Raw genomic sequence first — 21,204 nt, forward strand, 5'->3', positions numbered from 1 at the left:
TCAAGATAACACTGACTCAATGTCAAGGAGTATCAGCCTCAAAATCGTTTTGGGTTGATGATTAAGAATAGAGGGGGATTTCCCCAACCATCGTTATTTCTAAACACAAAGTTCTATTAACTTGTTTACTTCTATTTGCATTTGCATCTGATCTTTTGATCAGTGGCAATGCTAATGATACAGCTATGAGAGCCCGCAAGCAAGAAATCCACTTACCAGATCTCTTTCTTACTGAGCCTAGAGATTCCCTTAAAAAAAAAAAAAATAATGAGAACTCTGTTGCTCCAAAAGAACTAGCTGGGATAGAGGCCTCTTGGCCTGGGTGTTTCCTGTAGGAGAAGATTTCTGACTCCTGTTGTGGGAGAAACTCCTACTTGTCCTGCCCCAAGGGTGAAAGATACTGCCAGGGAATTACAGCAATAAACCTCCAGGTCCCTGTCAAGCTTCAACCATCCCAATGAGTTATTACCCCCTTAGGACTCAAGAGACCTCAGGGAAATTGAAAAACGCTGCTCCTTCTACAGATGACCCAACCCATAACCGCAATGAACAGGCGGAGGAGCATCCTTTGCCAAAGCCAGGGTTGGAAACTGTGGCAGCCCAGTGAGGCCACGGAGTGGGTGGCTGGGAAGGCTTCCCTGCCCTGTCTGGAGGCGGGTGGTCCCTGCTGCAGCAGTTGCCCAGCCATATGTGATTTCAACCTACTTTCTCCCCGGCTGCCGAGGCTCCTGGAGTTCTCCCAGCCTCTTGGACTGTCTGCTTGCTGGCAGGCTGCAGGCCAAGCTGCTGCACCAGCTGCAGCTGGAGCATGGTGGAGGTTCGCCAGGAAGCCTGGTGAAATGTCGGTCTGAGCCAGGCTGCTCCTGCACACACATGTAGGTGCTTGGAGAAGCTCAGGTTTATCCTGTAGCACAGGCAGCACAGCAGCAGGGGCTGGACTCTCAGAAGTCAGCCAGGTTGGTGTGCTGACCTGGCCGCAGGTCTGGCTTGCTGCACATCCTCATGTTTCACAAGTCCTGCTCTGGTAGTGCAGGGGCACAGCAAAGTGCACTGAACTGCCCTGTAAGCTCTTGGGAAGGCTGGTTGGGCAGACCTCTGCTGGGTGGAAGCGGAGCAGAAGGGGAAGAGGTTTCATGTCCAAAACACCCAGCTGAGAGGGCATCTGCCCATTGGGGTGCAGGCTTAGCTCTCAGCCCGAATGCAGGCAATTGAAACCAGAAAAAGGAAGGAAAGACTCCCTGAGCTGTTCTCACTGTGATGGAGCGAGTGGGCCCAACCACTGAGTCATGTTCATGGCAGTACACAGCTGGGTCTAAGAGGAAAAACACCTTTCCCATCCTCATGGGAAATGCACTGGCACCTGCTGTCCTCTACTTTGTGCCTAGGCATTTCTTTTTTTTAACCCATTTACCTACTGACAGTCATCTTGGGGTACCTTTCTACCATGCCTTTTGTGGTGCTCTGATGATAACAATGCCTTATATTTTCTAAAAGTAATCTTTATTTTACATTTTTCATTTTCTCTAGTCTTTTTAAACTATTTGTTGAGGTGTTTCACAAAATCACCCATTTTGGAAGTCAAGAACTACATTAATTTGATCTTCACCCTTTCCCTAACCACTTGCCTACAATGCACACATCATACACAATGGCAGCAAGGTCAGTCTTGCACATTTGGAAAGCAAAGGCAACATCAGACTGAACAGTCACATAGATAAATTAAATCTCTCTGAACACACTTAGACAGACACATACACAGGCATAGAAGAGAAGCTACCACTGATCAGAGGTAGGATCTGTGTCCCTGTTGCCATTCAGCCTCAGTGAGAGCAGGGTTTTTTCCATTCTCACAAGAATTTGTAGACTCTCCCAACCTGTCTTTAAATGAATAGAAAGAAATAGCACATACAACAACTGAAGGGAAGTCTGAGCAAAACTGTCTGTAACCACTTAAGATTCAAATACGCCAGAAGTTCCTAAGTCATCTGATATTAATTTCTGAAGAATTCAAATAGGGCTTGTGCTGTATGCCAGAAACTATAAATATAATGCTTTCTCTTATCAATCTCTTCACTCACTTTAGGCAGCTTGATAGCATTAGCTCAATATCTGCACTATTCCTCCTTCCTTCCCCTAACAGAACACAAGGAAGCTGTGGGACTTTTCTGCTGATTTATGTTCAAAGCTGGAGGTGAAACCGCTGTATTAGAAGATTTCACTGAATGGGAACTAGAAGCCAGCCCACACAGGCTCTACAGGAAGAAATCACAGAAAAAGGCAAACGCAAGAGAAAACTTAGAACAGATAAATTAGCAAATGGCAAAGTTCACTGGGAGGTAAGGTTGGCGTGCTAGCCTTTGTGTTTACAGGCTCACTCCTGTGGATGCAGGTCTCCACTGATGTGCTCCTGGGGAGAGTGCAGCTGGGACTCTCTCAGTTCACACTGTCAGGACTAGTCTGAAGACAGGAATTTCAGATAATGGAGCAAGGAGAGAGCATCTAGAGTTATACAAACAGTCAAAACAATCTGATGGGCAAAATCAGTGACTGCTAGAGCTGGCTGAGTGTTTAGAAAAAGATACACAGTTCAGTATTCAGCTTCTGAAATGCACTACAGATTTTCATTTAAATCTATAACCTGAAAGTCCACTGATTTATTGAATTGAAGATATATAATAGGTATTTAAATATGCCTCTTCCTACCAGACCAGAATCCACAGAGCACTTTGCCTCTCATGAGGCTACACAGGGATGGTTAACTGATGTTAGGTATCTCATGAATCAGTTGGGTGTGGGAACGTAGAGTGGGAACCAGCCAGTGAACCACACTTAAGAGGAAAGAATGCTTTGACCAGACTCTCAAGCTGCTTTAACACATGGCATGCCCCTAAATACATAAGGCTAAATACAGTTTAATGCTCATAGGATTGAAAATGCGTTACTTTTCAGTCATGCCAACAAAAAAACCCTGGGATATTCTGACTTTAGGAATGTCAGTATTTCACCCCTATTCCAAGAACAGAAATTCAGCTAAAAGAATATTACAGAATTCCAGTTCCAATGAATGCTGAACCACTCAAATTTCAAGCCTCCTTTTTTTAGGAATTCTATTATTCAGCACAAGTATCATTACAAATACTATTATGTTTTTATTAATTATTGCATTCAATCTGGCAGACGTTAGACTCATAAATTAAAACAAACAAACAAACAAAAAAACAACAACAAACAAACAACCCGCAACTAATGTCACAGAGATTTTGGCACTCTTTCAGTAACTGTTGTGGCAGGAGGAACACCTAACAGAAGAATCTAGTTCACAAGACTTGCAGGTCAAACTGTACGGATCAGAGATTTCTGAATCCATTTCAGTTAAACATCTAAATCAAAGAGGTCAAGATTTACTAGATCCACTAATCTACTTCCTTTCTGAAACATAACCCTCTGTCATTTATCTTTTTAAGACCATTGGCTCTATCTCTAGACTCTAGTGTACTGAAGATGCTAGCATACTTGAGAACACCTCAGTGATACTGTTTCTTGTCTCTTAATTTACTCTGACACTGAGAATTCTCATTCAATTCTTTCTTGTTTGTTTACTTAAAGGCAAAACTTAAGAGTTAACCTTTCGTTTCCATTTCATTTGATATTTCTTTGTCATAAAACACCCCTGCCAAAATAATATTTGCCATAGCAAGTGTAATTCAGAAATGACGTAAACTGGAAAACTCAGACAAGGAAATCCAGATACATATTGCCTGCTTGGCAAAAAGTGGCAACTCGTTCATAGAAATATAACTCAAACCCAGAAGTGTTTGGGCCACCACGACGCAGGAAAGCAGACAAGTTGAGTGGCAAGAAGAGCTATACACTTCTGAATATTTCACAAGTCCAACATGGTAGCAAAGCAGCCCTGTTGCTGTCTGTTCTGCATCTCCATCTGGTGTCCTGTAATGGTTTTAATGAAAGCTCTTACACATGGTTCTTAAAATAACCCATCTGTCTACTGGGGTGAATTAAAAGATGTAAACGCAGTGTAATATGCCAAAGAATATAATAGTCTCAATATAAGATCTGACTGTGTCAACCAGCAACATGTTCCAGCTGGGGCAGCCTCATGGAACAAAGGCAGCCCTTGGCTTAATACTGAGTATATGCTTCTGAAGTCCCAAATCAGGCGAAAGAGAAATACAGCTCAAGACCTTGACCAGATGTGCAATACCCGGCCGAGTGCACAGTAAGCATGCTCCCACAGAAACCTCGCTATCAACGTGAACAGTTCCAATAGGAGCAAACATCTGTTTCGGATGGCTAATACAGGGGATGTAGTACATAATCACAGATAACACTTGAGCAGGACTGATCCTTTGAACTGCCTTCTTCCCTCTCTGCTGTTGCTGGCCACAACTTGAATTAGCTCATGTTCTATTTTAGACAACCAGGGACACAGTCTCACCAACTCAGCTCTGAACTCTGCAGCTGAGAAAGGACTGGATTTCCAAAACTGCTCCAGTACAACATTAATGGCCTGGGTTGCAAGGACCATGGAAACTGGGCCATAGTCCTCTTTCTAATATCTTTCCGACCACTTCCCACTAAATTAGATAAACAGATGGGAATGAATTAAATCTACAGATTAATGGTTATTGTACTAGGGTCCACAATGAGTATTTGTCACGTAACAGCACTTAGTACATGTTGTCAGGAAAGGTTAAAGACAGACATTCCTAATGACCAATCATCTCTAGTCCCAGTGACCGCTTCCCTTTGAATCAAACCACCTAGATGCATGCTGATGTGCACATTCTCTTCTCTTCCACAGGAAAAGCCTGGGATAATCCCAATTTCCAGAGTTTCTAGCTCCCTGCAAAGATGAGGATGACTCTACACATCATATGAGCTTACTGTAATCATGCTGTGCAACAAACACATATGGGAAATGGCCTAGATAACACAACATCTTCTTGGGTTGGTTGGTTGGGTTGGTTTGGGAAAAATTATTTTCATTTTGCTTTCTTAGAGTATTTATCACAGAAAATTCCTTTTCCATGACCAGAACTTGCAAGTGTTAACATAACACAAATTATATAACATTCTCCAAATCTGGATTAATTCATAGACTTACCAGAGGCTCTCTTGCAATGATTTTCCTTTGAAGGTTGATTGAGATGACAAAACTCTTGGAGATGATAACTCCTATCTTTCGATTACAGCCTTGATGGTCTGATAAAGACTATAAAACTACAACCATTTAACTCTCTGGTCCCTGAATTCCCCCTGAGCATTCTCCTTTGAGATCACCTGAAAGAGATAAACGAAGATGTAAAGAGCATGTGATGGAACTGTTCCAGCACTGATACTGCTAATATTACTTGGCTTTACAGTTATGCTAATATCAATTATGCATGTTTTATTAATACTCGCTGTCAATTCTTGGAGTTGCCTTACAAAGCAATCTATCATAGAAGCTTTCACTTTGCACTTACAAAGAAAAAAATTACTTTCCACACTCAAAATGCTCTGTACAGCATGGTAAGAGAGGCAGCCTTTAAAAAGAAGGTTCGTCAGACAAATTAGAGACAAGTAGCAATGGAGGAAAATGTTGTATGTTCACTTTCATAGGAAAGGTCATCTTTGTAGACTCTGGAAGTTACCCTTGTAAACACTGTTCAGAAACCTAATGGAGTCTGAGTTGTGTATTTTTGACCAGTGACGAGCCCTACTAAATCTGCATGGTATATCTATAGAAGTGTTTTTCCCCTTGTTTGCAACTTCTTTGCGCACTGGCAAGGTTCAAGAGTCGCTGCTAACTTTTCTCTTTCCTTTTGCTTGTCTGCAGAAAGTGTGTCATGCAAACCCATTTTATCTTAATCCCTTCAAGTGTTTGACTGCCTGCAACTGCAGCACTAGCATCCTTACAATACTATTCTTGGAATAAAGTGCCTTCCTTTCTGACGCTATAATCAAACCTTGCTAGCAAATAGCTTCTGCTTATCCCTTTGCTACACACACACCTTTTACCTTTCTTCAGACATCCCAGTTTCCCCTTCTCTAAGTTTGGCAAAAAAATACTTTGATCTAAGGGGGTCTATGAGGCATGATATAGTATCAGGACAGAGCAGTAGGGATAATTGAGAGCCCTCAACAAGATGGCTCTACCGGCAGTTTTCTTTTGGAGAGTGGTTATTATTTACCATATACTTAAATTTGGTATATTAAAATGACTTATTACATTCACCTTAGCAACAGAAAACCAATACAAACCGAAGTATTTAGCATTTCTGTAGCTCACATAACCTTAGTGTGAGCACCTCAGAATTTCTGGCCCACTGTGGTGCTGATATCCTTATTGAATATGAAATACTGAGACATGGAGAACATGAATGACCTTCCAGAAATTCTGGAGCAGAGTAGGGATCTCAAAACATGTATTACAGCCTAACTAGCTGAATGTGGAGAAATGAAAAGTAGTGAAAGATTGTAGATACCAGCTTTGCTGGATATTCACACTCCTTTGCTTACCCCAAAAGCACAGCAAGCACATACCAGCCCGGTACAGTTTGGCTGTAGTACTCCAAGCTTTTACTGCTCTGCCCCTGAGAGGTGCTTGCTAACAGAAATTTAATCTCTACTAAAATAGTTTTACACACTGCTTTTCAGGCACAACTGTAATTTATCTGTGTTTGGGTTTTGTGCATGATCTATGCAGCAAGCACCGAGACCAGTTACACTCCCGAATGTTCTAGCTCCACCTGAAATCAGCATTTCTGAGCTCATCTTAATTGCGTCCTCGTGACTGCATTAACTTCAAAGAGCACTTCGAAGACCACACAGCTCTTACTGCAAACAAGCCAGCAGGACAAGTATAACCCCTACTAATAATGTCGTAGAGGCTAGACCACACAGAAGATTCTTGCAGTGCCCTTTGGGCTTAAAGATGTAGGGGGTCTGAACTACCTGCCGCTGAGACCAATTCACAGCAGCTCCAAGAATCCCCCGTGCAGGGCATGTGGTGAGTTCCATGCCCATACGGATGGGTGTAGAGCTGTAGATCTTCTCGTCGATCAGATAGCCACATTAGTTTTGCCCCAGCTTGCAGTATGCCCTCCTCAAAGTAAACACAGCAGAGAGAAAGTTCACACCCGAGTACCTGAGAGGTTGCCAGTTAAGTCAGTCTCTTAGCCACTGTGAAAGTTCTGGGTCCTGAGTGCTGCTTCAAAGCAAGCTGTGGGGGGTTCAACCCCAGTCATGCCCCATGGCAAGAAACTGCACAGAACCCACAAGCCATCATGACATCCTATTTAAAGTACACTGAAGATGCCCACAGGTGAGCGAGGAAGGGAAAACGTCTGGTTTAAAAGCCCTAGTGTTGTCAGGTCACCAAGGAGTGTAGGGGAGTCAAGATCAAGGGAGTCCTGAATAGCTGAACTACGGAGCTACACTAACGAAAACTTGTGGACTCATGGGAAAAAAAAGATGTAAATGGAAAGCATCCACAGATGGGCTTTGTGACAGTGGTATATACATGACAAACTTTTGCACATCATCCTTCATAGGTCCTGCCTCTGGACCCTCAGGTCAACAAACACAATTCGCTGCTGCAGCAGAGGCTCCAGGTTTGCTGCTGGAAGGCAGCAGGCTGCAAAGCGCTACAGAGGTTGGGCTGAGTAACTGAATAGGGCAATTCATCATTTATCCCTTTACAAACTGTCAACAGGTGACTTGCAGTTGTCTTAAAATGAGTACATACTAATTACATTTTTGCAATTGGTAATAGCTAAAAGTAGTTATCATCTGAAAGTTCACCACAGCCACTATGTCTGGACTGTGGTCACTGAAATTCAGCCGTAGAGCTGGGATGGTTAGTTTTGGCTGGACACACAAGCTATAGGTATAGTTTTTTTCAGCGTGTTCTGAATTTTTGGCACAGGAACTTATGGTTTTGAGTTAATCTTCATTTCCTCATTGCCCTGGTTTCAAACTAAACTTTTCCTTGTTTGAAACTGGATTTTTATCCAGGGTGAAAGGGAGCAGTTGAGAGGGGAAAGAGAGAGGGTTAACATTTTTCAGAGGACAGACTGAAAGAGGTGGGACAGCTCTGCTGGGGAGGTCAGGATGATCTGCTGCTTGCTTTGGGTCAGGAATCAGACGTGCATCCTCAGACACAAAGATGCTTTGTCGAAAATGCAGTTCTGGATCAGTTGTATGCTTTGTTCCCATACATCTGCCATGACAGGACGCAATCTTTTCTTGCTGCCTACTTTTTCCCCCACTTTTTGCAGAGCACAGATGATACCAATATTTTTAACCTTTGTCCTAATTTGGTATACACTCGTGAAACAAAAACACTGACATTTTGTGATGTCAGAATTACCTTCTTCCCAATAATTTCCAAAGCTGTCTAGGACCTTGCATAGCCACTGAATGAGACACAAACGTTAGCACACCTGCTCAAATACTTACTGGTAAGGAACCCAAAATAAATCACAACTGTTGCTAAAGCAAATTTCTCTGAAAATGTTGTGGTTTTTTTTTTTTTTTAAAGTTGCAGTATTCATGGAAAATGTTGACATGTAGTCATCTCTAGATTACAGCCAGCTATCCTCAGAAGGACAAGGATCCATACTGATTTATTCGTGCTACAAGGAACAAGATTTCAGCTTTCTATAGACAGTAGTGCATTGAAAAGAAAACAGAAAAAAACCCTGAATCTTCTGTGGTGCATAAGTTGCAGTTTGCATTTGAGTCCTTTGCCACTGAATTTTCTCCTTTGCACAGAAGCCAAACAGAGCAGACCCTGAACAAGATCCCTGCCAAGACTGATTAAAGACTTGCTCTCTGCACCTGCCTATTACTTTACCACTACGCACCTGCAGACTGGTTTCAAGAGCCTCATTATTGCTCACTTGTCTCTGGCCTCATTCTGACAAACTTCAAAGACAAAATGCCACATTTTCCTTCTAATGACCATCGCAACAGTTCCAACTCTGAACAGCCTCTAATAATTTCTCAATTTTTTTCCTGCTCACTGCTCACCAAATATGTAATAATGAATAGCGACACAGCAGGCTGAAGGTAGAGTTAACGTAATTCCTAGAAAGGGAAATCTGCTTTACAAAATGAAACCAAATCAGAAAACTCCAGGACTCCAGGTAAAAAACATAAAGGGGGGTGGGGGGTGGGGAGAAGAAGGGGAAAAAATAACCAAGAGTATAACTGAAGGCAGTGACCTTTTCACATTCCCAGAGCTTCTATCTAGACATTTATGAGTACTTCTGCACCTGGAGAGACCGCCTCTGCAACTTACAGCTTTGCACAGCCCTTATATTGTGTCTCAGTCCCTAATTTCTGTCCTGTGTGAAATGTAAAGGGGACCCACCACCGACTTTCCTCATTGCTGTTGGTGCTGCCACTGGCCAGACTGGAACCCTTGCTCAAGCCAGTCTGGAGACAAACTGCTGAAACTCCAGGCTTTCTTTGAGCTCTACCCCTACCCATAGGCTCTCCTGAGTCACTGATTCATATTCCAGGTTGCTTTTCTCCCAAGGCTATACATATGAATAGCTCCTGAAGGAGATGCCATGGATCTGCTTAATGGTACAATTGATAGGCAACCAATGATCATAGCAAAAGAACCCTGCCTGGATCTAGTGTGCCTGAAAAGTGCTTCTTCACCCAGAAATTGTATATTTTGTTTCCTACAGTATCAATTACACTTGTAAAAATATAATTCTTACGATATTGCCTGTATCTATACATGTGTTAGGAAGGTAAGGTACAACCCTCCCTTTAAGATACCATCCTGCTGTTTCCCGAGGGGCCTTTTCACCATGTTGCTGAAGCATGGGCGTGCAGGGATGATGAACAAACAGGTATTCTAAAGAGATACCAGTATGAAACTTTAATGAGGAAATCAAATATTGATGCTTTTGTTTTGTCCTGTTTTGGTTGAAAAGTTTGCTCTTTAATCCTCCAGCCAGAGGGCACATTGTACCATGCGCACTTCCAAAGCCACAGCAAGGAGCACATATCACCAAATTCTCACTGGCTACCTAGTTGAAGGGTAGTTAAACCATCTCCAGAAGAGAGCCTTGTGCACAGCTGTGCCATACGAATAGAGGATTTATTTAGACATGTCAGTTCAGACAGAAGTGAAGGTTCTGATCCAGCGAGCAAAAGCTCCAGCCATTAGCGCGAGCTTCTATGTTATAAACCAGGACCAAAATGGGACAGGAAAAATGCAGATCTTGGATCCGTACCATCAAAGAGAGAACAAAGTTTACCCTGTGAGTCACAAGTCACAAGCCAAAGTGTGTATTAATCTTCACCCTGACACATTTCTTCCATCCATCAGATCTAGCATTGTGCTAGTCTAACAGTGAGGATACATCATGTCATTCATGACACATGATGATTCCCAGATGTTCAGAGAGCTGGGCTACCCAGTGGAACAAATGGGTGTTTACAGTAAAATAAGTACCAAATTTAGCAAAACTGAAGATCAAGTTACAAGTTAATTAGCACAAGAGGGCTGAAACCCCATGATATATGGGAGCTCATACTTCTTCAGTAGATCCAGAAGTATAAATTAAGAAAAGAGCTTAACAATTGATTAGTAAAAAAATCAAAACCAAACAATCAAATAAAATAAAACCCGAAACACCCAGAAAGTCACCCTGACAGAAGCCAGAACAAATAACACCATTGCCGAGCTCTGATGTAGCTCTTCTGGTGGAGTTCCTGGTGATGAATAAAAGGAGCTCTGAGTCAGGTGCTTGTAAATATAGTCATACGTAACACCTACCAAATCAATGAGAAAGAAAATTTAGAGAGGGAAACAGATCTAAATACATCTTAGAGAGTCTGTGAAGTTCTCAACTGACTGTAAGAGCTCCTGATTCAGGCAAGAACATCCCAAGTCTCTTTGAAGGTTATTCACTCATAAATTTCTCAAGTGGCATACTGAGGAGCTCTGTGAGCAGCTGGAGAAGGTGGCCACTGACCTGAGGCTGTGGGAGAGGACATGAACTAGGGCCTCCCTGACCTACACAAACTGAGGTAAAGCACAGCCTTCCACTGGGCTGCCTTGGTGAAGATGTTTCAGAGATGACCAGGTCAGGGCCACGGTAGGCAAGGAAAACTAAGGGCTAGTCATATCAGAAAGATACAACCAACACTAACATAAAGAGTGGAGAACGGTCAACTCTAAAACCAGACACTGCTAAACCCCAGTGAGATCGAAAGTAACTCCCTGTTAAAGGCTGTTCTCCTAAAAAGTTTAATGTTCCCAAAAGTCATTACAACTCTCTAGATCTTCTGCTAAATTATCCTTACTCTGCCAGACATTTAAGTCAGTACTGAATGGAGCCATGCAAAAAATAACCCAAGCCCCCTATTCTCTTGCACTTCATGTCAAACCCAGGAGGCATGAGCAGACGGCGCTACCAGCAGTGGGGATCCTGATGACCCAGAAAAGCTCACCGGAGCCAGAGTTCACACAATGACAGAGGGCCAGACGCCAGTGCTGGCCCTGAATACTTTCCTTATTCTGTGCTACAGCAAGAAATTCATTTTCCATAGAGCAATAACTAGGCCAAGTTTTAATCTGGCTTGCAGTGCTGAAAACAACCTGCAAAAAACAGGTGGCAGTCTCCTTTCACGCAAGCCAAAAGACAGATAAAAATAGATGTGAATTGCCATTGAAAATATGGTAAAATAATCCTTTTCCATCTGCTAAAGCAAACCTTGGGAGTAAGTGAATTAACAGGTCTCTACTATCAGACACCATGAGCTAGGCATCGCTGCTCATTAATTAATATTAACATGACAGCAATCAATTGCCTGTATCTCTTGCACATATTAATCAAAGCCGAGAGCTGAGTGTGCACCTTGTATATCACTCACAAACCCCACTGGCACGCTGCCCATTCACTCCTAAATATTTACAGCAGTGTTTGCTTGCTGAAGATCATTCCTGTTGTGAAGGCACTGTAGCAAGGGCCTTTCCTCTCCTGCCATTTCAGTGTTCCCTGTCCAGCCCATGCCCTGAAGATCATAGTATTACAGTGCTGTCTCCTCCACTTTGAAGTTGGCCACAAATGATGAATTCAAGATGCAAACCCCAGGTCACTTACAGAAAGGGTTTTTACAGAGAAAAGGATGTCCTTCCAGAAACAGACCTGAAGGCCATAATTTACACATCTCTGCTGTTGTTATGACAGCACAGCACTGATCGCCCACACTGACCTTCAACTAGCCAGAGCGATCCTGAAGGAAGGATCCTCAGCACCATCTAATTATCCAAGACTTCAGCCTGTTGCTCAAGAAGGTTGCTTCTGTGGGTAGACTGCTAAAAATACGCGACGTACCCAGGCATGGAAACGTAGACTTCCCCTCAATCCAAACACAACCAGTTTCATCAAGTCAGAATGTGACCTATCCCATCCAGAAGGGAGATAGTTTCTGTTTAAACAAGGGGGAAAAAATATAGGCCAAAGTCCTTGTCTCATTTATGGTAACGTAAATCTAGAATAACTGAATAAATATAACCAGAGTTAAAGCTTTTATAAACAGGTATAAATTAGATCAGAATCAGCTTAAACACATGCAAGTTTTTAAGACTCTTTGGCATCTTTTAAGCCTCAGTTACTGGTTAGATGCTCAGTCAGCCTGATTCCAGACTTTTAGCTGCCTATTATTTACATGACTACTCGCAAAACCAGCGGTCACCCAACAGCACATGTCTAACCTGCGCTTGCACAACATTTAGCAGATGCATAAGCTGGCAGAAATTTAAAAGTGAACATCTGAGGGACAGTACTGCAATAAAGCATGAAATAGAGCTGACTAAAACATAATAAAAAAATCAAGAGTCCACCTCAGGAAATTATAATTTTCTTTTCAAATTGAGATTACATGTCCAGAGCTTTTTCCCCACAGAACCGAAAGTTCAGAACATTTTTTGTAGTTTAAAATGTTGAAACATTTTCACTGAAAATAAACATTTTGACATTTCCAAGTCCAAATGTATACATGTGGTTTGTCAACAAAATTAAGTTAGAAATCACAGACGAAAAGGTTTTCATGTGAGGTTTATCTTGTACTTCCTGCATTTTGATGAAATAGTGCAATCGTGTCCAGGTCAAAAAGTTAAGAGGTGCTCAAAAACACTAACAATGAATTGCTCACTCACCTTTAATCTCAGATCAGTTTTGATCTCAGTTTGGATTATCCTGCTGTTATTCAAGCCAATTCATTTACTTTTCCAGCTGCATAGGCAGATACAGAGATCTGGGCCACTGACAACTGTTACGCATGATCCAGGATTAGAACTGTAGGAAAGCACAGAAATACTATTATCACCTTTGTATATGTTTTCTTGGACCACAAGTTTTATTCTGCACCTTCTAAGGGTGAGCGCTGGATCCCATTTCAGATTTCTCTTCTGTATTTAGCCCAGTTGGACAGAGCTGAGAGATTTCGACATCAAACATGTTTAAACTATGTAAATTTCTTCCAGCTACTACTTTTCTTGCATGTAAAAAGACTCAGCACTCATACAGCACCTGAATGACAATCCTGTTACCAAAGTGACGAGGATAGCAAAGGATCTGAATGAGTAAAGTACTGCCAGTTCAATTATTCTTTTTATTATTTTTTTTTTAAACTGCAATGCAGAGAACAGGTGCCTTCCAGGGACCAGACCATAAAGTTCAGGCAGTAGAGTATTTTAAATCTGTGCCCTAAACTTAAACAGAACTGGATGGTCAAAAGAATTAAATTTATTTTGCTTTTATTTCAAATTCCTGTACCTATTTCTCTTCCTGATTCTGAGGCTGAAATGCTCAGAATAATTTTCTTTTCTCAATATCTCTGGCTTGCCTTCAAGCAAGGTAGCTGGAAAGACTGGAATCAGACCAATCATTTCCATCTACTCTTATATCTTACTAGTGAAAGCTTATGGGAGTTATGTAAATTGTTGATGCTTGTGTAACAGGTCTTGATCTGAAAAATACAGCATTTTTTTGTGGCTTTGGAAGACTTCACTCAGAGAATATTCTTTTCTATATGTATGTTTGTATATATATATGTGTGCATACATGTCTGTATATATATATAATGCCAGTATGCAGTCAAGACTTTTTCTCTACTGTACACCTACCACCACCTACCATGTGTTCTATGGTAATATATTAAATTTATATAATTCACTGGTCCTTTGGAAATGGGGTCTTATCCTACACATACTCAAGCACCCATAAGACAAAAAGAAAAATGTTTATACTATGTCTAGATTGTTAGAGAAAAGACCTGGAAAATATTGCAAAAAATGCTGAAGATAGAATATCAGTGTATGAAGTTTAATAGTCAATTCTCAGTAAATGTCATTCTGATTTGATTTAAAAATTTTATCTACAGCTGAAAAAGTACATGGTAAGTGTTTTTTCAGAAGCCTAGGATTTCATTACCAGTGTTCAGCGTTGCTAATATTTATAGTGATAGAGCAGTAATTTCTAAAATTTTATTAAGAAAGTAATCTGGCTTCCTGCAAGAATTATCTCCTTGACATAAACTCCCATGCATTATAGTCTGTATCACACTACATTTTTCCATTGATATCCCTGATTTCTTTCTCAAGGTGAGTTGACATTCTTGATATAAAAAAAATGAGCTATATAAAATATGGTAAATGTAACATGCATAAGTAGGAATACTCCCACTGAAAAAAGCAGCTATCTTAGTAATACATATTAAGATATAAAGATATTTAATATTACTAAAGGAAATTGGAAACATTACCATTCTATCAAAGGTTAATCATTCAGAGAAATTTTTATGTACTTCTGGATTTCTATCCACAAAATGGGAACAGTCTCTCTAGAGAGAAATATTTTAAGTAACATATGTTATGTTTTACTTCTGAAAAATACAGACAGCATTCCTAGCCATAATTGTTGTGATGCCCTGTGTATCCAAACTAAAAGGTCCTGAACCTCAGGAACCAGCTGCTACTGAGCATCACGTGTTAACATCCATCAGAATGGCCAAGCAACAGTGAAGACATGCAAAATTAGGATGCAAGATTGAAAATTTAAGCAGTTGTTCTTCTTCTAAACATAAATTTCATGCTGTTAGAATCTCAATTCATTTTCTTTCAAGAGAACACTTAAAAGCCAAATGCAACATTCAAGTATTTTCCAATACAAGCAGTCCAGACTTCTCTAATTTTTGCCTTTTAAAAAAACCTCATAATGTTTTACTCCTTGTAGGGGCTTAACTTTTTCTTGATGGAAAGAGACAGTGTGGGAGGACAAATGGCTGAGAGGTAGCATTTTATCTGTTTGATTAAGCCATCTCTCTTACATCAAGGATTCTATGTTGAAGTAATAATGAATCAACTACATCAATACAATAATAAGCTTCACATTACACTAGCATTATCACGTTCAGACAATGTTTAAGTTAAACTCCTTTATTGGTAATTACAATACCAACATCTAAGGGAATTTACTTAATATAGCATAAAACTATAAATTATTTTAGGGGGGAGGACACTACATATCCTACCTTTGAAGCTTTTGGTACAAAAATAGCTGCGAGAAGTGGAAATGAACACAACAGATGAATAGAACACATGCAACATCTTTTAATTGGCCCATTAATTCCAAAAGAATCTAACTCAAAATGTTCAGGAGTTCAGGGAGCACCTGTGTTGAATTCATAACTGAAAGGTCTTCAAGTGAAGCAGTAGATTGCAGCCTCTGAATTTCAACCTGCTTAAATTCACTTACCAGCTTAAACCTCTGAGTTTGACCCTTGGAATGGTACCTACACTACATAGTCTCTTAGATTCTAGGGGAAACTAGATGAACAAGTTCTACTAGAATTGTCTGAGAGGCTTAGCTGCAGGTCACCAACAATATTACACATCTGGATGAGCGGAACAGCCTAAGAGATTCCCATAAAATGAGCAAGTTCTGCTATGCAAACATGTCTTGCCTTTAAATTGCAGTAAGGAATACTAATTTAGATCATCCCCAAAAGCTCAAGTTCCATCATCATCATGGAACATCAGTGTCATTTGCTTGGGAGCAGCAGCCAGCGAGCAGGAGACAACCTTGTCTTAAAGAGTTTAGGGCTTGTAGCAAGACTGTTGATGTATCTCCTGCAGCACCACACACTCCAGAGCCAGGAATAAAACAAAGATCTGAACTGTGGGCTCCTGTATAAGGTTCAAATTATCCTACCATGAGAGACCTACATGCCTTCACATCGTTTTCCCTATAGCTTGTCTCTGCCTCCTCACATCATCCACATATTGGTGAGAAAGGAAAGAAAGAACCTACCTGCAAGGGGAGAGGTGGTGTACAGCAAGAAGATCCAGCAGCTGGATCTTTCTGTTTCCAGCTGTTCAGTCTCCAGGAGAAGCTTGCAGTAACAGCCAAGGCCCCGAATCTAAAAACTGGATCACTGTAATCTTTCTAAGCTCCATCTACCATCCCATATCCTCATTCTACTTAGAAGTGCCCTGACTTAATTTTCCTACAGATAGGAGAAAGAAAATTTTATGTCATATAAAGCTAGGAACCGTTTACTAAACGGATGGACGGCCAACTTCCTGGTCTCTTAGGTAAGCAATATAGGAAATTATACTGTAATTCAGAGAGTTTTGAAATAAAATGTCTTTTGGCAATGCGTAGACATGGGCTAATATCACAGCAGTTATTTCTTTGTCAACTTCAGAGCACTATGCTGTGGCCAATTAATGGAAAAAAGATGAGATTCAGTTAACCGCTCTGGGATTTGCACTTCGAATGTTCAGGCTAGATTAAGGAAAAGACCTTGCCCTAGCCTGTATAGCCTCGTAATGCTACTGCCTGTTATTTCCAATTGTTGTTACAGAAGAGCTGGCCTCGCTGCTATTGTTAAAGGTCAGTCAATGTTTCCACTATAAACCTTCTTTATTGCGGATTTCACATAAGTGTGTGATTTTAATTTACTCTGGATTGAAACACCGTTTTTCTTGACCTGGAAATGGATGTGTTTTGTTCTGTTCTTTAAATCTGCATGCTCAGTTTGTTATTAATCCAGGACATCTTCAAAATGGGTGACCTCTGACGCACACTCTTATTTAAAAGATTTCAAGGGTATATGATCCCATTTGGACAACTGACTCCTTACCACCAGCCAGTGGTTTCCTGATTCAGTCTCAAAGCAATATTGGCAGTTTATTACATGTTATCTGAGAAACTATGGTTATCAAGCCTTATTATTCAATAGTGGGTGGGTCACTTCTGAAAAGTGAAAATCTGAAGGGAAGATATTATTACTTGGAACAATTTCAGTTTCAAAACAAAAAATTGTGTTTCAAAATGGGCAGTGCACACAGTCAGTGTTTCATCATTGGGCAGGAAACAAAAAAGCACTGAAATCATAACCCTACATTCTCCAAACTTCTCTAGAAATTAAGTACTCCATGGGATATCTCTAGGGCAACTGAACAACCCTTTAAAATGAATAATCGCCAAGGAATTATTTGTAAAGTCCCCTCATTATACACCCACACATACCTTTCCCACCGAAGGAATAGCTCTGTGCTGTCTATCTTTTGCCTCCCTCTATTGGGAAGAGGCCTCCTCCACAGGCAGGAGAAGCAAAGTGCCATCCCATTCCCCGGCACAGATAGCTCTGCTGGGTTATTCACTGCTCTGCCTCAGCTGGTGCAGACAGGACAGCTTACCCTCCCTGGGACTGAAGCTGGCCTCTTGTTCTCCCTTTCCCCTCGCAGGAAGAAGAGCCAGGGGACCCTTTTCTCTCTCAAGAAAGCAGTTGCAATCAAAGAGGAGGAGGCTCACCAGAAAATACAGGTTTGGTGTCACATACGTTTCATTGAGAAGCATAAGAAAGCATGGTGGGGATACCCCAGAATTTGAAAACAGCTTTGCACTACATGCTATAGGATAAAAACCCATCACAATTTTCAAAAGGAAAAATCAAAGTATCGTCTGATTGATCATATTTTTATTCTCAGAAAATTTTTTTGTGGAAATTAACCAGTTTGTGAGGTTTTTCTCTGAACAAAGCAAATTTCTTTTTTCAACAGTTATTTGCATTCTTTGCCCATCCCTATTTTCAGTTTTAAGTCTCTACACACGCACGCACATACATTTGCTCATACACACACCCGTACACCTGGTACTCCGTTAGGATTGACTTGGCAAGGCCCCAAGAACAGTGGATTTTGAAGCCAACACCCATTTCTCATGCAGAGGACAATCCCACACCTATGGCTATGCTTTCAAACTACCTAAACACACAAGTGGCATCTGCAGAACTCAGCTGCAGCAGAACAACTTGAAGTGTAAATTTAGACTGTTACAACTATCTTGATGGAGATCTAATGAAAATCTTCCTGCATCAGAAGGATTGGGTTTTGGTTTAGCCCAGGCCATTTGGAGGAGGCTGAGCTAAAGCAAAAGTCCCTATGTGAATTTTAGAGCCAGAATAGCCACACAGGGTGTTATGGCACCACAGCTGCACAGTTCACCAAGTCAGGTGAGAATTGCCTGTGCATCTCCATCGCAGTTAAAAGTAACTTGCTTCTCAGACCTAAGGATTAGAAACCTGATACTTCAAAACAAAGATGAATGAGCTGATGCCTCACAGGTTTCCATGAGCTGGCACCAGAGCTGCAGCTCAGGGGATCCTAAACCTTAACATGTCATGCACATGAGCACACAGATCCCCAGTTTTGTCTGTAATTACAGCTCTTCAGTTTTGCACTCTGCATTGGCTAGATGCAAGGTAGGTCTAATCTGGGAGCTGGCAAGTCATGTCCATGCAGTGCTGTGCTTAACCCAAAATATCTTGTCTCTCAGCAGGGATTTGCTTGGATTGCAGGCAGCATTAACGTGGTGACACCATGTACAAATAAGACTGGAACAAGTTCAAATGATGGGTTGAGCTCACTCATATCTGCCAGCACCAATTCACATAGCCATGCCCTCCTATCATAATTAGTATTTTACAGGTCTGACACCAAAGAGATGAAGTCTCACCAGGCAGCTTTACAGTACAGCCAGCCATCATGAAATAGCCTGGGGAGGATACAAGTGTGTATGAAGAAATGGGACCATCAGCAGCACAGGTTTGTGCGTCTCCACTTTCATCACTGCTCTGCTGGGACAGCGGGGATGAGGCACCTCTCGTGGAAAGGAAGAGTAAAGGAAACCACGCTGGAAGAAATTCACTAGAGACAATGTCTCAGTCCAGTGGGACTAAACGTGGAAGACCCACTCAGGGTATCCTCATGGAAGATGAGGTCCTCAGGCTGTTGCACTACACTTGCTTTTTTTTTTAGAGAGAAGAATTCACATTTTTGGGCTTGTTGGCAAAGTGGGCTAAATCCTAAACAGAGGGACGGCTCAGTAGTAAGTTGGATCTACAACTATTTACCTTTAAGTGAGCCTTGGCTCCCATTCCCCCAACTAAAGTAAAGACTTTCCATGCTTTCCACTTTGACTGATGCTCTTACTATTTACCTCACCTAAAAAAGTGTGACTCTTAGAGGTAATTTTAAGGTGTGGGAGTCTTTCATCCTCCATTTGTCAAGGGCTTCTCCAGTCTGTATTTTTGCATCTCCATATTTATAGGATGCAAAGCCTCCTTCTGAGGCTGTTGTACACACGATGGGAAAACCTCCTAAAACACCCTGACAAAGCAAGCTTAAACAAAGCCAACAAGATTTCACTATAAGCTTTGTCTGTAGGTTAATTATGTTGCGTAACTTAAATGACTGACAATCAGCTATAGAAGAACAAAGGTTGTATTGAACAAAAGAGGGGAACTTTTTGAGTCATATGACACAATTCTCTGCTGTTTTCAGCTCAAACTTTCATTGCTGTACCACCACAGAAACAGAGAAGATAGGGATGGTCCATGTGACGTGAGCTAAGGTAGAATTACTGCCTCAACTGAGAAGTCTTTCTTCCAACTGCTGAGTGACTGATGCCACTTCCCCTTTTGCTTTCCTGTCCATTTGGTAATGGTCTGAGATTCTGTTAATGCTCCACTTATTTAGTACTACTTTTAAAATTGCAATAGCCTGTGCTTTTATTCACTCAAATTGCCTTTTTCTTTTTTCTTTTCTTGTTTTTTCTTTTCTCTTCTCTTTTCTTCTTTTTTCTTTCTTCTCTTTTTTTCAGATGGAAACTGTCTGGAAAGAAGCCCTTCAGTAAAAAGAGAAACCAGCAACTTGTGGAATGAGTTCAGGGCTGCTTGGGAAGAATAGCTCCAGAGAGCATACATTATTTATCTTGCATTACTCCACTTTTTTCCAAATGTGTTTTTATATAACATGATAGGTTATCACTTCTTGCCTTTGGCTACAGATGGGTAGGACTGCAAACAATCAAATGCAAATCAAGAACAGTCTACAGCAGATGCACTATTGTATTGTCATGGCATCACTCCTACTCACTCGATTTGTCAAAGCACTCCCTTTGGTTTGGTTATTTGGATAGAGTAGCTGGGTGGAGACAGAGTGGGTGGATGGCCATTTTCCAGCAGAGCAAACACTCTCCTCGGGGGACGTCCCTTACGACAAGGAATTCCTCGTGACATCATGGGCTGCTTGACACCGGAGTGATGTGCTCGAGCTGGAATTGCTCTCATTGCGTTTTATAACACAGCCAAAATAGGATGAACAAATCCTACAAGAATAATCAATTTAGAGGCGTGGCTGTACTTATACCAGAATTTTTCCTTCCTTTCTCAATACTAGAATGTGTTTCAGAAACACGGCTTCTAACCCTAAGAAAAGCCAGATGCACATATTGACTACGATTAGCAGAGGTTTTGTTTTGTTGCTTCTATGCACAAAATACTAAGTCAAAAAACGTTTTCTCTTTCAAGATCAATTAAAAGAAACGGCCATTACACAACCTCATAAAATAACCTCATAGTTTTAAAGAAAGGATCAGGTAGTTTTAAAACTTTAAGTCAATCATACTGTAGATTTAAATATGTCTCTGGTATCTGGAAATGGGCTGACAGTTTCTTCGGGGGGGGGGGGGGGGGAGGCAGGGGGAAGGAATGGCAGGCTTGGACTAGATGAATTGAGGAACTGTTTGTCCTGTCTAATTCATTAGAAACCCAAGAGACACTTACTCAGTTGATTCATCTTTGAAAAATGTTCACATAGTG

General features: G+C 41.2%; 1 long non-coding RNA gene across 1 annotated transcript in view; it reads right to left on the minus strand.

Moving 5' to 3' along the window:
* The window catches only part of LOC114012509 (uncharacterized), a 366,234-nt gene that overhangs the window by 166,207 nt on the left and 178,823 nt on the right, over positions 1-21,204 (minus strand). Inside the window, exon 4 of the long non-coding RNA XR_008749105.1 lies at positions 5,126-5,301. This is a non-coding gene — a long non-coding RNA (uncharacterized LOC114012509). The remainder of the gene's footprint in view (positions 1-5,125; positions 5,302-21,204) is intronic.

The sequence above is a fragment of the Falco peregrinus genome, chromosome 11 (assembly GCF_023634155.1).
Source record: "Falco peregrinus isolate bFalPer1 chromosome 11, bFalPer1.pri, whole genome shotgun sequence".
In the NCBI taxonomy this organism is placed as follows: domain Eukaryota; kingdom Metazoa; phylum Chordata; class Aves; order Falconiformes; family Falconidae; genus Falco; species Falco peregrinus.